Raw genomic sequence first — 21,950 nt, 5'->3', positions numbered from 1 at the left:
ACAGAAAGAAGTATTGCTAGAGACTCTTTCAATCCAGGATTGTGTTCAGTAGAGAAGAGAGGACACTGCACAATTCTAGGAAATGATTCCCCAAATGCTGTTAACCAACAGCCCCTTTAGAACACACAGCAGGGGTTTCAAATTCACATTATGATCTCCACTTCCAAGAACTAGCGATACAGTAATAAGGAACAGGGCGCCTGGGTGGCTAAGTCGTTAAGCGTCTGTGCCTTCAGCTCAGGTCATTCCCCAGGGTCCCAGGATAAAGCCCTGAATCGGGCTCCCCACTCGGCGGGAAGCCTGCTTCTCCCTCTCCCACTCCCCCTGCTTGTGTCTCTCTCTTGCTGTGTCTCTCTCTGTCAAATAAATAAATAAAATCTTTTTTTTTTAAATGTCAGCAACACCCAAAATGATGTACAGATTCAACGCAATCTCTCTCAAAATCCCAATGACATTTTTGCCATCTTAAACATTCATGCAGAATGTCATAAGACATCACATATCCAGAATAATTTTTTAAAAGATTTCATTTATTTATTTATTTATTTATGAGAGAGAGAGAGAGAGAGCAGGGGGAGCAGCAGTCAGAGGGAAAGGGGGGCTCCCTACTGATCTAGGAGCCTGATGCCGTACTCAGTCCCAGGACCCTGGGATCATGACGTCCTAGGATCATGACTTGAAGCGAAGGCAGACACTTAACAGACCAAGCTACCCAGGCATCTGACATCCAGAATAATCTTGAAAACGATTAGTACTTTGGAGACATCACACTTCCTGATGTTAAGAATATTATAAAGCTAGAGTAATCAAAATAATGTAAGAGGCAGAAAGACAAATATAGAACATTGGAAAAGAACAAAGAGCCAAGATATAAATGCTCATTTTAAAGGAACTTCCAACAAGACTGGCTGCCTAGGGCGCCTGGATGGCTCAGTTGGTTAAGCGTCTGCCTTCAGCTCAGGTCATGATCTTGGAGTCCAAGGATCAAGTCCCACATCCGGCTCCCTGCTGAGCAGGGAGTCTGCTTCTCCCACTTACATCTCTCCTCTCATGCTTTCTCTCTCATTCTCTCTCAAATAAATAAATAAAGATCTCAAAAAAAAAAAAAAAAGGATTGGCTGCCTATACCATAGCATAGATAAAAGACAACATCTTAAAACAATGAAATCAGATGCCTACATGATAAGAATGATGGACTCTGACTCAAGACCATATGCAAATATTACCTCAAAATGGGTTGAACAGCTAATTAAACATAAGCATATAAATGTAAAGCTCCTAGAAAAAAAGAGAAAAAGCTACATGACATTTGATTTGACAATGACTTTTTTTTTAGATGTGACACCTATGTTGGAGGCAACAAAATTAAAAATAAATGAGATTATAACAAACATAACAACTCGTACACATTAAAGGAAAGAATCAATGGAGTGAAAACAGAGACTACAGATGGGAACACATTTGTGCAAAGCACCTCCATGTAAAAAGGTTAAGATCCAGAATTTATAACATATATATATATATATATATATATACAACACAACATCAGAAACAACCTGGATGATAAATGGGTAAAGCACTGAATAGACATTAACCTCCAAAAGGTACACACACAGGCAAAACGCATATAAAAGATGCTCAAAATCATGAATGATTAGTGAAATACAAATGAGAAACAATAGGGTATCACTTCACACCCATGAGGATGACTATTGTGAAACAAACCAAAATTCACATGGCCTGGTAATGTCGTGGAGTAGTTAGAATTCATACACGCTGTTGCAGGGAACATAAAATGGTGGAACCAGTATGAAAAACAGCATGGAGATTCATCAAAAAATTAAAAGCAAAATTATTCTATGATATACCCATCCCACTTTTGAGTTTATATCCAAAAGAATTCAGAGGAAGATCTAGAAGTGATATTTGTACATCCATGTCCACTGCAGCTTGATCCACAAAAGCCAGAAATAGGGAGAATCCATCTAAGTGCTAATGGCTGGGTAGAAGGATGGATAAAGTAAATGTAACATGCACATACCATGCGATATTTTTCAACTTTGAAAAAGAAAGATTCTATGATGTGATACAACCTGGGTAACCCCTGAAAACATTATTTTTAGTGAAATAAGTGGCTCAAAAAAAGACAAATTCTATAAGATTCCACTGAGGTGAGATGGATACACTGTGGTGACTGCTCAGAAAAAAAGCTGACTGTTTAGGCAAGCACTAGAGAGACTGCATAGCTGCAAACACCAGGGAAAGTCATATATCATGGGCTCTAAAGAAACAACAGAGCATTTGTTAACTGGGATATTAAAAAAACGCAGACATTACACATCCCCAGAATATGTCTGACAGGCCCCAGGATTATGCAGGATTATGAGGGCTAACGCACAGTTGAGTGTTATTTTTGTTCTCCAGTACAAAGCAAATCTATAAAGCCTGGGGCCAGAGGGCTGTTTTTTATTTAATTCCCCAAATCTCAGCAAAAGATCGTAGGCATACAAAGAAATAGAAAAATGTGTTCTAATCAAAGGACCAAACTAAAACTCAAGACTGACCCTAAATTAATTAGGAATAATCATTACCCGACAAAGATTTCAAAGCAATAATCACTAAGGTGTTCCTGGGGGAGATAAATGGTACCTGGAAAACCACAGATGACCAAAATAAAAATCCAAACAGGCAGAAAGTATAAAAAACAACTAAACAGAAATTGGGAGCTAATAACTAAATTTAAAAGAACACTACAACAGGGTCAGAAACAGATTTCACCAAGTAGAAGAAAGAATCAGACATCTTAAAGGCCCCTTGTTTTAAATTACCCACTGATGGGAACAAAGAAAATATGGAAAAAGACAGAGCCTAAGGGACTCATGGGACATTGACATTGAGGCAATTGACATATTAAGGAGGCCTCCATAAAAAGAAGAGAGTGAAGGGGGGGGCAGAAAACTTACATGAAGAACTAAGGGCTTATACTTCCCACATTTATGGAAAGAAAGACAAATTCAAGTAACTCAGTGAATTCTAAGTAGGATAAATGTCAAGACATGAACACAGTGACACATCATAATTAACCTACCAAAAAGTACAGGTGAAAAGAGAATTTTGAAACAGCATGACAAAAGCAACTCATCTTATACAAGAGCACTCCTATTATTACTGGGATTCTCAGCAGACCGGAGAGCTGCACGGGAGAATATATTCAAGCTCTGAAAGACAAATACATGTATATATACCAAGAATACTCTATCTGGCAAAATCGTCCTTCTAAAATGGAGAAAGAAGGCTTTCCCAGGTAAAAACCCTGGAAATTTACCCCCGGATCTGCCCTCCAAGAAACAGTAAAGGGAATTCTTCTACTTGAAGTAAAAGGATTCTAACCACTAACTAAAACCACATGAAAATATAAAGCTTTCTGGTAAATGTAAATATTTACACAAATACAGAAATGTAAAGTACTATAATAAGGTAACACAAATCAATTTTATTTCTACTACAGAACTTCTTTAAAAGTATAGGGCGCCTGGGGGGCTCAGTGGGTTAAGCCACTACCTTCGGCTCAGGTCATGATCTCAGGGTCCTGGGATCGAGTCCCGCATCGGGCTCTCTGCTCAGCAGGGAGCCTGCTTCCCTCTCTCTCTCTGCCTGCCTCTCCATCTACTTGTGATTTCTCTCTGTCAAATAAATAAATAAAATCTTTAAAAAAAATTAAAAAAAATAAAAGTATAAAAATCATAAATCTAGGGTCGCCTGAGTGGCTCAGTCGTTAAGTGTCTGCCTTCAGCTCGGGTCATGATCTAGGTGCCCTGGGATCGAGCCCCACATGCTCAGCGGGAAGCCTGCTTCTCCCTCTCCCACTCCCAATCCCAATCCCCCTGCTTTTGTTCCCTCACTCGCTGTGTCTCTCTCTCAAATAAATCAATAAAATCTTTTTAAAAAATCATAAATCTAGGTTACAGAGTATACAACATAAATGATAAATTCTGGGGTGTCGGTGACATAAAGTGTGTACAGGCTGGTGATTCTAAGTGCTAGAACTCCGGACACAATTGATAGTATCAGTTTTAATGGTCTGTTACACTTATAAGAGGGTTTAAGTAATCTCCATGGTAGCCACAAAGAAAACATCTACAGAAGACACAAAAATGACACAAGAATGGTATCAAAGGGACGCCTGGGTGGCTCAGTGTTAAGCTGCTGTCTTTAGCTCAGATCATGATCCCACATCCTGGGATAGAGTCCTACATCAGGCTCCTTGCTCAGCAGGGAGCCTACTTCTCCCTCTGCCTCTGCCTGCCAATCTGCCTGCCTGTGCCCCTACCCCTGACAAATAAATAAAATCTAAAAAAAAAAAAAAAGAAAGAAAGAAAGAAAGAAAAAAAATGGTATCAAAACATTTCATCACAAAAATCAAAGAAACATAAGGGAACACAGTAAGGAAAAATACATGGGCTGAAATAGCTACAAGATATACAGAAAACTACTTAAAAATGGCAATAGTAGGGCGCCTGCGTGGCTCAGTGGGTTAAGCCGCTGCCTTCGGCTCAGGTCATGATCTCAGGGTCCTGGGATTGAGTCCCACATCGGGCTCTCTGCTCAGCAGGGAGCCTGCTTCCTCCTCTCTCTGCCTACTTGTGATCTCTCTATGTCAAATAAATAAAATCTTAAAAAAAAAAAATGGCAATAGTAGCTCTTCCCTTTCACGAATTACTCTGACAGTAAATGGATTAAACTCCTCCAAAGACAGGGTGCCTGGGTGGCTCAGTCAGTTAAGCGACTTGCCTTTGGCTCAGGTCATGATCCCAGGGTCCTGCAATCTCCTGCTTATGCCTGCCATTCCCCCTGCCTGTGGTTTTTTTTTTTTTTTTTTTGGAAAAAAGTTTATGTGTTCTCTGGCCTAAGATTGGGCTTAAAGAGTTTTAAAAGTACATGAGTATAAAATAAACATTTGGCTTTTCAGCCTGTTAGAAAGACACTGTTAGGCCTCTGCCCTTGATCATGATCCCAGGGTCCTGGGATGGAGCCCCATGTCGCACTCAGCAAGAAGCCTGCTTCCCCCCTCTCTGCCTACCTCTCTGCCTACTTGTGATCTCTCTCTCTCTCTCTCTCTGTCAAATAAATAAATAAATAAATAAATAAATAAATAAAATAACAAATCCTCTTACTAACAGCACCTGGGACCCAGATATTGGGTTTGTAATTTGCTCCAACCATTAACCTGTGTTTTTCTTTTGTTTCCATAGAAATGCCTCTTAATAATTACCTGATTGCTTGCAACATACAGGCCTATCTCTAAGAATCCACCCGCATGGGGCACCTGGGTGGCTCAGTCAGTTTGGCAGGAGCACGATCCCCGGAGCCCCACACAGGGCTACCTGCTCAGTGGGGAGCCTGCTTCTCCCTTTCCCTCTGTCCTTCCCCATTGTTCATACACTCTCTCTCTCAAATAAATAAAATCTTAAAAAACAAAAAAAAGAAGAAGAACCCACCTGCACGACAGCATCCTGAAATGGGACAACTATTTCAACTGAACTAACCTATTCTGAAGACTAAGACTGGTTCATAAAACAGTAATCAAACTTCTTACCTAAGACTCAGAGCAGAACAGTTAAACTCCAGCTAGAAAGAAACAATGTTGATCTATAATGTTTTTCCAAGAAAAATTTTGTCAAAGGGGAGATTTTACAATTGCTACTAACTCCCTCCCAACATATAATGCAAATCCCCTAAAAGACAAGTTCTAGGGGCACCTGGGTGGCTCAGTGGTTTGGACTGCTGCCTTCGGCTCGGGTCGTGATCTCAGGGTCCTGGGATCGAGCCCCGCATCGGGCTCCCTGCTCCGCGGGAAGCCTGCTTCCCTCTCTCTCTCTGCCTGCCTCTCTGCCTGCTTGTGATCTCTGTCTGTCAAATAAATAAATAAAATCTTTAAAAAAAAAAAAAAAGACAAGTTCTAGATTTTATATACTAGTATACTCATGATAGTCTACACTGAAATCCACCCACATGCCCATCAACAGTAAAATGATGCCATCAATTGTTTGATAGTCACACAATGGAAGTGGATCCATCCATTCTGATGATACACAATAACATACAGTAATTCACAAACAACATATGGAAAGGATAAAAAAAAAAGCCAAACATAAGAATTCCCATTGCCTGAGTACATTTATATAAAGTATAAAAAAGAAGACAGTAACCTACTGTTTTATACATTAAGAGTGCTGAGCTTTGGGCAAAGTTCCTAAAGAAAAGTATTACAGGACCAACAATATTCTCTTTCTTGATCTCAGTGGTTTTGGGAGATGTAATCAGGTTGCAATTTTCCACTCAGCTGTTTACTTATGATTTGTACAAGTGCCTTTATTTTTTTTAAAAACATACTCATCATTACAAAAAACAACTGGAAGTGAATAGATTAGTATCACAATATACTTACATAGACGATACAGAAATTAAAGGTAGAAGTAATAGGGTGCCTGGTTGGCTCTGTGGGTTAAAGCCTCTGCCTTCAGCTCATGTCATGATCCCAGGGTCCTGGGATCCAGACCCACATTGGGCTCTCTGCTCAGCAGGGAGCCTGCTTCCCCCTCTGTCTGTCTGCCTCTCTGCCTACTTGTGATCTCTGTCTGTCAAATAAACAAACAAAAATCTTAAAAAAAAAAAAAAGATAGGAAGTAACTTGTAACTTCACACTGTGACTAGTTTTTAAGTATGCTAATTTTTAGCTTAAATCACGAAACACTGAAAACAGAACATTCCAAGTAACAGATAAAATGTAGAATTATTTTCTTAAAATGCACACAGGAAAAGTCAAGAAAGAAGTAATAGACGGGGCATAAGGAAAAGCATAAAAAATGGATAGAACCTAACCCCACTATATCCACTAGAATAGATAAACAAACAGATAAATAAATACATAAATAAATAAACCAAATTCCCAGTACCATCAAACTTTGGGTGAATATATCCCACTGGAATATTCCTAGAACATGAGGATTAAAGTGAAGAAAAACATATTTTTAATGCAGATAACCAATCCAACAACCAAAATGGCAGTATGAATATCATACAGAATAATCTTTAACATGACTTACACCAGTGTTCTAGGTCAACCACAAACAGCATCTCCATTTAGATTTTCTTCACACACTGCACATCACAGTGTCCTTAACTTTCCATGGAAAAATAGGTACAAATGGATTCCCTTCTCTACGGGTGCCCCGCATCTCTGCGAGACAGCAACAAACAAATGATTTTATAGACACACTAGCAATAAAGGCATGAAATAATTTAAGAGCAAATTTAATGATATTTACCATTCAAAAATACTCAAATTTGGTCAAAAGAAAAAAGAGACACACTGCCTTAAAGTGGGGCTTTCCTAGAGATGTTTCGCATCCTCAGTCTCCTCTGGCACTCAAATTTCATGACAGTGACTGTCCCAGTTTGGTTATATCCATCATGAAATCCTTCCTGCCCCTTTCTACCCTCCTCCCTCCCCCGTCCCATTCCTAGTCATTCATTAAGTATAAATACTCAGGGCCACAGCTTTCATATTTTTCCATACCACTCTATGGAAAGAATACTCTTTGTCTTTGCCTATAAGCCTAGGGTGTCAGAAGACATACCTGAAAGAAAGCAAATAATTATCCCACTTACTACACTTAAATGAATATGCATTAAAATGCTGGGGCACCTGGGTGGCTCAGTGGGTGAAGCCTCTGCCTTCAGCTCAGGTCACGATCTCAGCGTCCTGGGATCCATCCCTGCATTGATCTCAGTGTCCTGGGATCCATCCCTGCATCAGGCTCTCTGCTCAGCAGGGAGCCTGCTTTCCCCTCTTTCTGCCTGCCTCTCTGCCTACTTGTGATCGCTCTGTTAAATAAATAAATAAATAAAATCTTTTAATTAAAAAAAGTGCATTATGCATTAAATGCTAATATACAAAATGAATACCCATCATAGGACATCAGCATAATGGAGGAACAGGAAGCCGCCAGGACTTTGTTTCCTCCATGGAGAAAAAATGGACCAAACTACCTTTTTCAGTGCTCCAGAAGCCAGTTCGATCACAGCAGCGCAGGCAGACACAGTGTGAAGGAGAGTCACACTGAAGAGACAAGGAGTTTGTTCCACTTGCCTACACGAGTTGCTCACGTGGCCTAGCATTCCATAACGAGACTGTGAGAAAACCCTCACCTCTCCTGCGGGAGAAAGACAGAAGTGACCTCTGTGTTTAATGATCTGGCTTTGGCAGCTGCCCGACAGACCTCTTCCTCTCGTGCAGGACACGGAGGGGACCAGAGGGGACGGGACAGAAGCAGCCTCTGGATGCCCTGTGGTGGCCGCTCGGAGAAAACCCGAGTGCTTGCTCAAACAGCAGAGAAACTGCAGAGCTGAAGCAAACAGCAGGGAGAGGAAGGCATCACGGGCTCCAAAGAAGAAAAAAACACTCTTCTAACTGGAAAATTACAAAGACTCTGACATTACATATGCCCAGAACATGTCTGACAAGCCCCAGAATTAGTAGCACAGCTGACTGCTATTAGTGTTCTCCTGCACAAAGTACATAAAGCCTGGGACCAGAGGCTGTTTCTTCTGTTTGTTTTAATTCCCAAATCTCAACAAAGGATCACAAGGCATACAAACAAATGAATGCAGAAAAATATGTCCCAATCAAAGAAACCAAATAAAGACCCCAGACTGGCCCTAAATAACTATTAAATGCCTATGAAGAATTCAAGTAACTATCACAAAGATACTCATGGAGGAAGAAGAGGAAAACGACAGGAAAGTAAATGACATCAGGAAAACTATAATGATCAAAATAAAGATCCAAAGAGGTAGAAAGTATAAAAGACCATCAGACAGAAACTGGGAGCGAAACAATACAATTACTGAATTTAAAAATAAACTGAAGAATCAGCAACAGACTTGATCAAGCAGAAGAAAGAATCAGAGACATCCTTTTTTTTTTTTTAAAGATTTTTATTTATTTATTTGAGAGAGAGTGAGAAAGTACAAGCAGGAGAAGTGGCAGGCAGAGGGAGAAGCAGGCTCCCCACTGAGTAGGGAGCCCAATGTGGGACTCAGTCCCAGGACTGCAATCATGACCTGAGTTGAAGGCAGATGCTTCAACCGAGCCACCCAGGTGTCCCAAGATGTCTGATTCTTTCTGGGGCGCCTGGATGGCTCGGGTTGGTTAAGCGTCTGCCTTCAGCTCAGGTCATGATCCCACATTCTGGAATCGAACCCTGAGTCAGGATCCCTGCTCCTTGTCAGGCTGGGGAGCCTGCTGTGGGGAGCCTGCTTCTTCCTTTCCTCTGACGCCCCCCTGCATGTGCTCTCTCTCTCTAACAAACAGAATCTTAAAAAAAAAAAGTTCCCTTCAATTCAAAAAAGTGTTTCTATCATGCAAAGAGAATATCATTTCATCAATAAATAGCTGATGAAATTAATTCTCTTACTAGGACAACTCACCCAGATATGATAAAACACCCACTGACCACTGACCTTGGAAAGAATAAGGGAGTCACAGCAAAGTATGTATGGGTAATATTTAGACAGAGAAACAGGTACACAATTTTCTTGGCAATGGACATACAGCTGATCCATGAGTTACGCCCACATTGTCTTAAAATATACTGAAATGAAAACTGTCATCCTGAAAACATAACGCATAGATAAAAAGCAAAACACAACTAACTAATGTGTATCCCATAAAAAAGTCCCATACAAAAGAAAATACATTATTATGGGATTGTAAAACCAGAGTAAGACAAAATATAACCCAAAATTGTTACACAAAAATACACGTATTATTGGACCACATGGGTGGCTCAGTCCCCTAAGTGTCTGACTCTTGATTTCAGCTTGGGTCATGATCTCGGGGTCCTGGGAGAGAGCCCACATTGGGCTTTGCACTCAGCAGGGAGTCTGCTTGAGATTCTCACTCTCCCTCTGCCCCTTACCTATCCTATCTCTCTCTCTCAAAAAAAAAAAAAAAAAAAAAAAAAGACATAAAAACAAAACAAAAAACAAATGAAAACATGTACTATTAAAAAAGAATTCTTCGGGGTGCCTGGGTGGCTTGCCAGTTGAGTGTCTGCCTTCAGCTCAGGACATGATCCTAGAGTCCCAGGATCGAGCCCCGCATCAGGCTCTCTGCTCAGTGGGAGGACAGCTTCTCCCTCTCTCTCTCCCCACACTGCTTGTGCTCTCTCTCACTCAAATAAATAAATAAAATCATTTTTTAAAATTCTAAGAAAAAAGAATTTTTCTCTTTTACTATAATTTTAAACTGTGACTGTACAAGTATGAAAAACAAGCATTCTGAATCATTGCCATATGTTATAGGGCAGTCAAACTGTGAAGGAAATTCATTATGATCAATCATGAAAACCTCTAATGGAAAATGTTATAAAAAAGCATTTAAAAGACATTAAAGGAATGTATTATGTTATTATTATTTTCCTCCTACTCTTACAAAGAATGTAAATCTGTGACCCATTCTTTAGAACCAAGCAAACAAACAAAAGCCCTTCGTGTCTAAATAAAGAAACAAAGAAATTGTAAAAAATGCTCACAATTTCCTTACATAAAATAAATATTTGAGATTAAATTCAAATACATTCTCAGAAAAGTAGAAGAAACACCTGAGCATTAATTTACCCTGAAATAAATTACATGTATGAGCAAAACTTTTTTTTTAATATGGCACTTTTACAAATTATATAATTCATTCCTCATAAAGCACATGCCTTTGTCACAGCAGAACTTCCTATCTCAAAAATCAAGTCAATCTCCTGTTAAAAGTACAGAAAGCAGGGGCGCCTGGGTGGCTCAGTGGGTTAAACCTCTGCCTTTGGCTCAGGTCATGGTCTCAGGGTCCTGGGATCAAGCCCCACATGGGGCTCTCTGCTCAGCGGGAGGCCCGCTTCTCCCTCTCCCACTTCCCCTGCTGTGTCCCCTCCCTCACTCCCTCTCTGTGAAACAAAGATATAAAAATTAAAAAAAAAAAAAAAGGCTTAACACAAGAGTTCCTCAGAAATAGGCACAGATTCCCCCAGGCCTCCAAATGCAAGGAAAAAGGACTCAGATCATGGAGGCCCTCACCATCTAAGCAGAGGATGTTATCTATGCTGTGACTGTGTTGGAAGGCCATTAGAGCTGAAGGAGAATCCTCACAGGACTTAAGAAAAGGATGAGTACTGGAAGAGGGTGTCCCTCTGACAGCAAGAGAAACACACCTAGGCTTCTCAAACTCATTTAGATTCAAAGAAAGCTACCCACACCACAACGTAAGGTTTACCTTCCTCCTTGCCCTGTGGGCCTCACCTCTGTCATCTGCTTAATTCGTTCCCACCTACCTGGGTGGATGGCTACTGTCTCCTTTCCCTTCACATCCCAGAGCTCCCTCTTTTGTTCCAAAAAGATGACCAGGTCTGGCTTTGATACAACAAGACCTGTTTATTAGAAAAAAGGGATAAATATTGCTGGAGATTCTAGCTTTCAATCCAGTATCATGCTCAGTTGAGAAGAGAATGCATTGTAGAATTCTAGAAAATGACTTCCCAAAAGCTGTTGTCTAACAGCCCACTGAGAACATGAAGGAGAAATTTCCACCATTCAGATCTTGGATACCACCTCCAAGAACTAACTACAATAATAAGGAGTGGAAACTGGAGTTAAAGATGTGAAGAGTAACATTTTATGCCCCTTAGAACTTCAAACTGCCACTATCTAGAAATGATTACGTTCTCTTAAGGAAGGGGAAGCTAAAGCTGGAAAGGAAACATCATGAAGATTTTTCTCTCCATCTCTAAACCCCTACTTACTTCCCTTACTGCAGCAATCTGAGTTCCAGTCGTGCAAAGAAGAATCCTCCAAGAGATGGTCTTCAAGGGAAGGAAGAAAACCCTGAGGGTGGTTTGGGAAGTCTGGAAGGAAGTTACCCTCACCCAAGGAAAGAAGGTTTCCATAGTTCTCTAACATCACATCCCTGTACAATTCCCGCTGAGTGTGGGTCAGGCGTCCCCACTTCTCCTGAGAGAATTCTATGGCCACATCCCTGAATGTGAGCTGTCCCTGCAGTAAATACCACAGTCACCAAGTGGCCACCGGCAGAGTTCATAATGTACCTAAGATGAAAGAGGCAGTTAATGTCACCTGCTTGTACCCCTTGAATTTGTCCCAAATTTTCCTTAAGCTGTTTTTTTCCAGCCTAGTTTTAAATTCAGGCAAAAAACCCCAGGGACATAGTTTCCCATAATGGCAACAAAAACTACTACACAAGCAGTGAATACTGCCCTGACTAAATGCTCCAGTACCCAGACCACCCAGACCAGTCTGTGCTTAACTCCCAGCTCACATCTGTGCAGACACCAGGCACGGACCCACAGAGTAACCTACAGTTACCTTTACCTCTTTAACATAGTAAATTCTCCCCCAAGGGGAAGCACAAAGCTCATTTACATGACATATAAAGTATGTGTAGAATGGTTTCCTTCAGTCTGATGCATGACCTTTTGGCCACCTCTGTGTAAGATGACAAGGCTACCCTTTCTAAATAATCATCGTAAGCCTAAATCAAAGGAACTCATTCACTCTTGCTCCAGGAGTCGTGACTTTGGAAATTATTCCCTGTGATCTCCTTATTTGCTATAAATAAATATTCCTTTGTGTGACAACTCCACCATGTAGTTTCTGTCTGTGACTCACCAAGGAGCAAACTCGCTTTAGTTCAGCTACAAATAGGGTGATCCAGATGGGACAGGTGTCTTTGCCAGGTTCTGGCCTCTGGTTCCCTGGCTTCCAAGAGATGAAGCAGTGGGCACCACAAGCTCACCCTGGCTAACCTGTTTAAGTTACAGGACTGGGAGCAGATTCCCTGGGGGAGGAAAGGAGCACTCACTCTGCAGGGCTGTGACTGCCAGCCTGGTGCTCTGACGTCCCCTGAAATGCAGCATCCACTCTGACTACTCTGACTCAGAAGGACTTCTGCTGGGATAAGTTACACCAGGTTTGTGGCACAGCATTTTTTTTTTAAAGACTTTATTTATTTATTAGAGAGTGGGAGAGATAGATCACGTATCACGAGCAGGGGGGATGGGTAGAGGGAGAAGCAGATTCCTCGCTCAGCAGGGAGCTGGACTCCATCCCAGAACCCTGGGATCAAGACCTGAGCTGATAGCAACCGCTTAACCAACAAAGTCACCCAGGCACCCTGTGGCACAGCTTTTTTTTTTTTTTTTTTTAAAGATTTTACTTATTTATAACAGAGATACAGTGAGAGAGGGAACACAAGCAGCAGGGATGGAAGAGGGAGAAGCAGGCTTCCTGCTGAGCAGGGAGCCTGACGTGGGGCTCCATCCCAGGACACTGGGATCCTGACCTGGGCCAAAGGCAAATGACTGAGCCCCCCAGGTGCCCCTGTGGCACAGCTTTTTTTTTTTTTTTTTTTTTTTAAGATTTATTTATTTATTTATTTGACAGAGAGATCACAACTAGACAGAGAGGCAGGCAGTGAGAGAGAGAAGCAGGCTCCCCGCTGAGCAGAGAGCCCGACATGGGACTCGATCCCAGGACTCTGAGATCATGACCTGAGCTGAAGGCAGCGGCTTAACCCACTGGGCCACCCAGGCGCCCTGTGGCACAGCTTTGAGAGGTAAACTAGAGTTGCTTCACAGAGTCTGAACAAGCCAGCATAATACTAGGTCAGAATATTCTGGGGGAACTAATTACTCATTCAGCATGAGTCTAGACATCCCTGATGACAGAAGATCACAGGACCCAGCCTTTCACAGGCTTTGGATGATCTAACCTAGCAAAATGGGAGTGACCTAACAGAGACTAGTGTAAGGTCTGTGAGACTGAAACCTCCATCCCACCTGCCTGGCTGGTCTGATTGTTGTTCCCAGTTTAAATGTCCCCCCGGGGGCGCCTGGGTGGCTCAGTGGGTTGAGCCTCTGCCTTCGGCTTGGGTCATGATCTCAGGGTGCTGGGATCGAGTCCCGCATCGGGCTCTCTGCTCAGCAGGGAGCCTGCTTTCCCTTCTCTCTCTCTGCCTGCCTCTCTACCTACTTGTGATCTCTGTCTGTCAAATAAATAAATAAGATCTTTAAAAAAATAAATAAAATAAATAAATGCCCCCCCTGGCTGCTTGGTCCTTGAGCACTTCCTCCTTCCCTTATAAATCTGAAAAAAAAAGAGACAGCAACTCCCTGGGTCACTGGAAGCATGCCCTTGGAACAGGTAGGAGTTGTATTTAGCTGGCTAAAAGACAAATGCTTTAAAAAAAAAAAAAAAAGGCATTCTAAAATCCACAAAAATATGAAGTAACCCAAATTTTTTTCACATCCATGTATCTGAGATTATCTTTGTAAATTAAAGTCTAAGCTTGTTGGTTTAACTAAAATAGACCTGTCTTTGGCCAGTGCCAGGGAAGGACTGGTGAACAGACTTTACTGTAATGCCAACGGCCCCTGGTGTTTGTAGATACATTCACGGGGTTGGGGGGGCGGGGGGCGACACTAAGGCCTTTCCCTGAGACACAGAAAGAACGAAGTAACAAGAGCTTTAGTAAAGGTGAGCAAATCCCTCAATTTCAGTGGACAATGTCAATCCAGAATGACAATGGACCAGCCTTTATATCCAAAACCATTTCTGAGTTATCAAGTGGAGGTTATACTCTGCCTGGAGCCTCAGTCTTCTCGGAAGACAGAATGGGCAAGCAGAACCCTAAAACAGACTCTGGTGAAGTTGTGCCAGGAAACAGGAACACTAGTTAAAGTTACCACCAATAGGTCTCACCAGAGGGAGAGCTACCCCAAAGGGCAAACTAAAATCTTGGCCCATTTGGGATGACTAATGGGAGGGCTTTCCAAAATGCTCTCCTTCTCATCTCCAGACCCAAAGGCTTCTCAGACCATTAAGCATATAAATAATCTGGCAGGTGAAGGATGCACACAACAGGTAAGGAAATTATTCCTCCCTCTATCCACTGAAACTAAGCTTCACCCAAATGAAACTGGGGACCGATGTACCTCCAAATTGGGAAAAATGGGTCACCCCCGGATCAACTCTATTCAGATAAGGCCCCACCCAGTACTACTAAGCACATGCTCTTCCTTCAAATTAGAGGGCGTCCTACGGAATCCACCCCAGCAGAGTGAAACAGGCCTCTACACAAAGGCCCAGGGGAGAAGCTACTAGCAGAAGTTAACAACATTCCTGTGAGCCGTTAACTGACCTGAGCCTCAGAAGGTCAGGAGAGCCTCAGTACGTAAGGGCTCTCAAATTAAACCATAACAATCTCTATCTGTAGGACACTGGTTCTGCTGTTCTCGTTTCTTCAGCCTTACTGTTTGCTGCCAGGCCCCTTTAACAGATTAAATCACTCTCTCTGTGACTGCTGAGAAGTAAATACCACAATTTACTATTAATACATGGCAAGATAGATGTCCCAGACCCTTCTGATTTGGTCTGATTTCACAAGGAACACCTTTTTTTTAAAGATTTTATTCATTTATTTATGAGTGAGCGAGCAAACAAGGGTGGGGGAGGAGGAAAAGAATCTGAGCAGACTGCACTGAGCGCACAGAGCTTGATCTCTGCCCAGAAAACAGTGGATTTGTACAAATTATAAGCTGTATGTAACATCCATGTCCTGTGATGTCTAGTGTATTTTATCTGTTTGGGTTTTTTTTTTTTTTTAAAGACTTATTTATTTTAGAAAGAGAAAGAGAGGAAGAGTGAGTGTGAGCAGGGGGAGGGGCACTGGGAAAGAATCTCAAGCAGAATCCCCAGGAAGCGTGGGAGCCAGCCTCTGGACTTGGTCCCACAACCCTGAGATCATGACCTGAACCAAAATCGAGAACCAGGAACTTAACCAACTAAGCCACCCAGGCGCCCGCCCCACAATGAACACCTTCTTAATTTTATTTATCACTATTATCCTAGAGATGCTAAAAGCTATACACACAGTGGGCCGTCCCTGAGGGATAAATTCCCCTAGTAAATGTCAGTATGATTATAAAAAAGAAACTAACCAAACTGCTCTTACTGCTATTTGGACCCTGCATGCTTAACTGCTTGGCATGACTTGTGTCAAAACACACAAAGGCTATAAAATTACGAATGGTAGATATGAGCAGCTTGGGGTTAAACCTGGGGACCCACAAGCATATCTAAAATTAGCTGAGGAAAAATTCTGCACCACAGTCAGTCCTTATGATATGCCCACGTCTAGCAGGAAAGTAGCTCCGGAAGATGGACCTTTTCCTTGAGCCCCTCAAGAATGAAGAGAGTAAAACCAGAGGAGTGATGTGTTCCAGCTACACCCCAAGACTGGAGCATTACTGCCCACCTGCCTGTACCCAGCGAGCTGTGTCCCCCATTTTCCTTAAGCTCTTCTTCCCACTTATCTTTCAACTCAAGCAAAAGACTTGATGGGCACAGCTCCCCATAATGGAAACTTCCTTAAGCAAAAAGGACTGCTCTGACAAAGGCTCTAGTGGCCCAGACCAGTGTGAGCTTAACCTCCAAATCACACCTGCACATGGACCATGGGGTGACCGACAGTTACGTTTACCTCATGCTACTACTAAACCTCCGCTCATTTATGTAACACCCAAGCTATGTACACACCAGTTTTCTTAAGGCATGTTCATGACCTAATGCCCACCTCCGCAAGAACTGCAAGGCTCCTCTTTCTAAATATTCATCCTAACCCTAAGTAAAAGGAACCCACTCACCCTTGCTTAGGGAGTCAAGGCTTCGGAAATTATTTCCAATGAACTCCTTGTTTGCTGCAAATAAAATTTCCTTTGTGTCACACCTTTACCTGGTGCGCTTCTATGACTCACCAAGGTGTGAACTCATGTTCATTCGCTTACATTAAAAAGAACTGGTTCTTGCTTAGGTGTGTTTCCTGCTATATCCGTAAGATAATTTTTTTAAAGATCTTATTTATTCATTTAAGACACACACACACACAAACACACACACAAAGACAACACAAGCAGGGGGAGAAGCAGAGGGTGAGGGAGGAACAGAGTCCCTGCTGAGCTGGGAGCCTGCAGTGGGGCTCTATCCCAGGACCTGGAGATCATGACCTGAGCCCAAGGCAGATATTTAACCATCTGGGCCACCAAGCTGCCCCCATAAGATAACTTTTAATACACTAATGTTCTCACATGCATTCTCTAGCTCTGAGGTAAAGAGGATGGCATATGAACCCCAAACCATTATAAATACTATGTGTTTACCCAAGATTGCTTGTCAAATGAACGCATCGACACAGGCATATACATTACCAAGAACTGCATTTATATCATATAATCTATATAACGATTTAAGTCATGTCCATTTCTTACGTGGAAAGTACTGGTGGATTGCAAATGTACTTATCAGATTCTAGTGTGAGTTGGAATTTCACAACACTGCACTGTAAATATTGTGAAAATGCAGACTCTGTTCCAGACTTCTGGAGTAGGATCGGAGCCTGCATTTCTAACAGAAGATAGTAGCTTATGGGCCAAGGGATACCTTTAAAATAAATAAATAAATAACAGAGGTAGAACTCAGGATTTTTGGAGGACTTAGAACTGAAGGCATTTTATAACAATTACAGGTTCTACTGTATTAGCAAGAACAGCACAACAATACTTTTTTGAGCATTTACTGGTTACTAAATAGCATTCTAATGATTTTTCATAAATTAATGCACAAGTAATAATCTAACAGAACACATTCTTCTTCTTTTTATGAGAATATTTTGACAAACATCCAGTACATGGAAGGGATTAGCTTTTAATCCAGGTTGTCTGATCTAGAGTTGATCTAAAAGGACAGAACAGTATACAGAGACAAGCCTGTAGCAATCTGAGAAGAGTGATGGAAACCAGAAGGCATCGCCACAAAATCGATGTACCTTTTTTACATTTTATGCACACCTCCACACATGTAAAAAGCAATTATATACACACTAAAAGTGACAGAATATAAAACTGTCATGGTACCTGAAGAAACATTTTCAATGACATAAAACTTATAAATATCCCTGTGCAGATGATGCTGCTTCTGTCTTTTAATCACACTATAAAGACAAACACACAGAAAGCTATAAAGAAAACAGCTTTACATTCTATATGTATATTAACTAGAATTTAAATAAACATTTGGGGAAAAAAAGAAAACCTCTAACCTTTCGGGGTCTAGTATTTCACTGAAAATTTTCTTTCAGTAATCATTTACACTATGTTAGGTTTTAAAATTTTAAGATACTTGAACATGTTAATTATGTGATTCTGGTTTTCCTTTTCTGAAATAGAGAGTTATGTCTGCGACACGGGTGTGGAGTAAAACAGAAACCTGCAGGACAAGGGCCTGAATTATTTACAAACACCACTCCCAGAAGCCAGCATCTCCAGTGCAACAAAGGAGGGAGCCTTCGTTTTCCAATGGAAACTACAAGCAAAGAGAAACTCAGAGGAGGGGGGCTTCCGGTTTGAATGCGATGGCTCCTGTACAGCTTTCAGTAAAGCCATCCAGCCCTTACGGATGACTAAGACATATTTACATTACACAGGAGGTTTCTGGCAGCGGGCACCAAGCCAAGTGGAAGAAGTTAGCATCAGCTGCAGTGAAGCAAATTGGTATCAGTGCCCGCAGCGCGGAGAAGGACATACCATAACCGCCCCCAAAAGGAAATCAGAAAAGTAAATCAGAATTACCAATCTAATTATGAGAAAACAGTGGGTTTATACAAATTACAAGCCACATGTAGCGCCCACGTCCTGCAATGTCCAGAATATATTTTTTTTTTTTTTTTTAGTTTTTTTTTTTAAAGATTTGAGAGAGAAAGCCCGAGCTGGGAGGGGCAGAGGGCAAGAATCTCAAGCAGACTCCCCGCTGAGCGTGGGCGACAGGCGCTGGGCTCAGTCCCACGACCCTGAACTGAGATCACTACCTGAGCCGAAATCAAACGCCGGTCACTGAACCGACTGAGCCACCCAGGCGCCCTTCTGGTGTATTCTACACAGAGCATCCTTCTGTCCCACTCCAAATAGCAGGGCTGTTTGTCTTCCGGAACCTGGGAGTTACCGGGGACACGGTGCATCCTGCTGACTTGCACTTTTTCTTAACCCTGGTGGGCCCGCAGCTGCTCAGGGATCCGGCGGAGACCTAACCTGAAATGACACCCCAGGACGCGACCACGTCCACGACAGCAGTCTTCACACGAACCGTCCCGCAGGGAATATTTCTGAGCGGGGCACGACACGATTCGCACTGACCATTGTTCCCGTGCTACTGGGAGCCAGGTCACGGGAGGGGAGGGAACACGGGCGAGCATCCTAAAGAGCTGTATGTCCGCGTCCTCTAAGAAAAGGGTTTTAGGTATTTTATCGGGGAGAGAGGGAGAGAGGGGGAGAGAGAGTGCGCGCACGCGCTCGGGGGCAGGGGAGCAGTGGGGGTGAGGAGGCAGAGAGAGGGGGAAAGCGGACACCCCCCGGGAGCCTCACGCCACCCCGAGGTCGCACAAGAGTCCGAGGCCTTATGGTCTGAGCCACCGGTGCCCCTCGGGATTTTTTTTTTTTTTTAAGATTTTATGTATTTATTTGACAGAGAGAGATCACAAGTAGGCAGAGAGGCAGACGGCGTGGGGGGGGGGGAGCAGGCTCCCCGCTGAGCAGACAGCCCGATACGGGGCTCGATCCCAGGACCCTGAGATCATGACCTGAGCTGAAGGCAGAGGCTTTAACCCACGGAGCCACCCAGGTGCCCCCCGCCTCAGAATCCTTTATAAAAAGGTGTCACGAAAACCGCCGCACACTCCTGGAGGACAGGAACGGCGTCCTAGTGGGACCCGCACCCGCAGCTTCTCCCTGCGGGGACTTTCGGGGACACAGGTGACAGGGAACGCCACGCTTACCTGAGCCTCAGCCATCGCGCCGTCCTTCCCCTCGGGCTCTGGAGGTCCTTCTCCGAGGAGCGTCGAGGCGCAGCCCCAGCTGCGTCGGGGGACGTGCCCTCAGAGCCGCCGCGGAGCCGCTTCCCCGCGCCGCCGCTCGCCTGCCGGCGGGACTGCGAAATGCAGGAAAGGCCGCACTTCCTGGTCCTTTGTGTGGGAGCCTCGCGGAAACAATGAGCGGCTCTGCGGAGACCCGCCCGGAGCGGCTCTGTCCGCGCCCGCCTCAGAGCCGGCGGGCAGCCCCGTCCTCCCGGGACACCTGCGCAAGGGCGCGGCGGGCACCGCGGCCGCCCGGCAGCCGAGTCACAAGCCCGTCCGGGCCGCGGGCCCCCAGAAGCCAGAGCAAACCAGCCGGGCCCAAGATGGCGGGTGCCATGACCGGAAGCGCCTGACCAAATAAGGAAGAAAAGGCGCGGAAACCCCGCTTTCCACCGATTCCCACCCCGAGTCCTGACTAGTCCTCCCCCTGGTCCACAGCTGTCACTCACACGGGAAACCCGAATCCCTGGGCTCCCCGCGCGCTCCCTGGGGATCTCCTGCTCCCCCATCTTGAGAGTGTACTTGGTGTGGGTCAACTTTCCTGTTTGTGTCCCTCATTTGCTGGGCCCTGCATGGCCCCGAATTCTTTCTTGTGACAAGAGGAGGACACTTGAGCAACATATTTGGGATGGCCTGGATCCGGGCCCCAGGGTCTCCTCCCATCCCCACCCCGTCCACCCAGCAACACTTCCAGGGGGCCTCCCTCCCTACAGACGCCCACGCGTTCTACAGCATAGGAACTGTGTGCTGCAGGGACCCTGTTACCTTGACCCAGCGCCTGCGCTCGGCCATAAAATAATGGGAAGCCCACTTGCTTACTCCTGGCCTCACTTGGGATCCCCTGGAGCCCGTAATTAACAGAACACTGTTCTCACCCAAACCAAGGGACAGAATCTGAATGGGAGGGCAGCAGATACCATTTTTGCAACTACCCACCTGATCCCGGTGGAAAGCATTTGGGGAGTGACCAGACACCTTCACCTGCCGTATCTTTAAAATAACCAATCTAAGATCATCCTTTTAGGCGCGCCTGGTGGCTCAGTCGTTGAGCGTCTGCCTTCGGACTGGGTCATGATCCCAGGTCATGGGATCTAGCCCCTACCTGACTTCCTGCTGGATGAGGAGCCTGCTTCTCCCTCTCCCACTGCCCCTGCTTATGTTCCCTCTCTTGCTGTGTTTCTCTCTGTCCAATAAATAAATGAAATCTTAAAGAAATAAAGTAAATTGATCCTTTTTCCAAAAAAGACATGTTTTGGAGTGACAAAATGCTCCTCTTGATGTGGAAGAAAAAGAAAGAAGAATGTTAAATATCCTTACTTCCTACAGTCCATTGACAAGTCCTTAAAACAGGTAGAGTGAAGCTCAGCGGCCTTGATGTTAATACTTTGCTAAGAGCAAAAGGCAATCTTAGCTTAACATTATCCCAAACATCCCCCACCCCACCCTAGGATCCTATAAGTCTGCTTTAGCATATAAAAATTTTTTTGGAAATTTCTGTTATATCTACCCCCCAAGATACATGTTGGCAATCATCCTCCAAGCATATGGCCCACTGATATGCATCTGAAGGGTCTCATGACTAAAGTCTTATTAGATAGTAATAAATGACTTTACTTATCCCCTCAAGATCCTTGAAATCTCTCTTCCAAAATTCCTTAGAGACTTATATTATCCCTAACCTCTTCCCCACTTGAAAGTATGTAATCTGCCTCTCCTCATGACCCCAGTTCACCTCTTTCTGCCCAGGGGCCTGTCTCATTAATAAAAATAGCAATAAAACCACCTTTTTTCCACCAAAGATGACTCAATTCTTTCTTGGCTGTGGGCTCTGAACCCGAACATGTTTTCTATATCACCCTTTAGTAGGTAAATGTTTACTCTCATGAGTAACCACCAGTTTTCCAAAGTGAATGCACTTTTTTTTTTA

The 21,950-nt window shown here is 43.5% G+C and overlaps 1 protein-coding gene across 6 annotated transcripts in view; it reads right to left on the bottom strand.

Annotated features, from left to right (window-relative positions):
• Nucleotides 1-20,977, bottom strand: part of LOC309852747 (uncharacterized protein) — a 187,156-nt gene extending 166,179 nt beyond the window's left edge. Inside the window, exons 1-3 of one of the 6 annotated variants that reach the window (XM_082709961.1) lie at nt 20,960-20,977; nt 19,946-20,372; nt 19,117-19,202 (exon numbers count right to left, since the gene is read on the bottom strand). The gene's annotated coding sequence lies outside the window, so the exon portion shown is untranslated. Of the gene's footprint in view, nt 1-18,982; nt 19,203-19,945; nt 20,669-20,959 lie in introns of those variants that run through there. The other 5 variants (XM_082709968.1, XM_082709967.1, XM_082709964.1 and 2 more) reach the window with 5 other exon arrangements.
• Between the last annotated feature and the right edge of the window lie 973 nt (nt 20,978-21,950).

Source organism: Mustela nivalis (genome assembly GCF_964662115.1).
Source record: "Mustela nivalis genome assembly, chromosome: 18".
Lineage (NCBI taxonomy): Eukaryota > Metazoa > Chordata > Mammalia > Carnivora > Mustelidae > Mustela > Mustela nivalis.
Note: the sequence above shows the minus strand (reverse complement) of the source record. Positions and strands in the feature narration are given on the sequence as shown.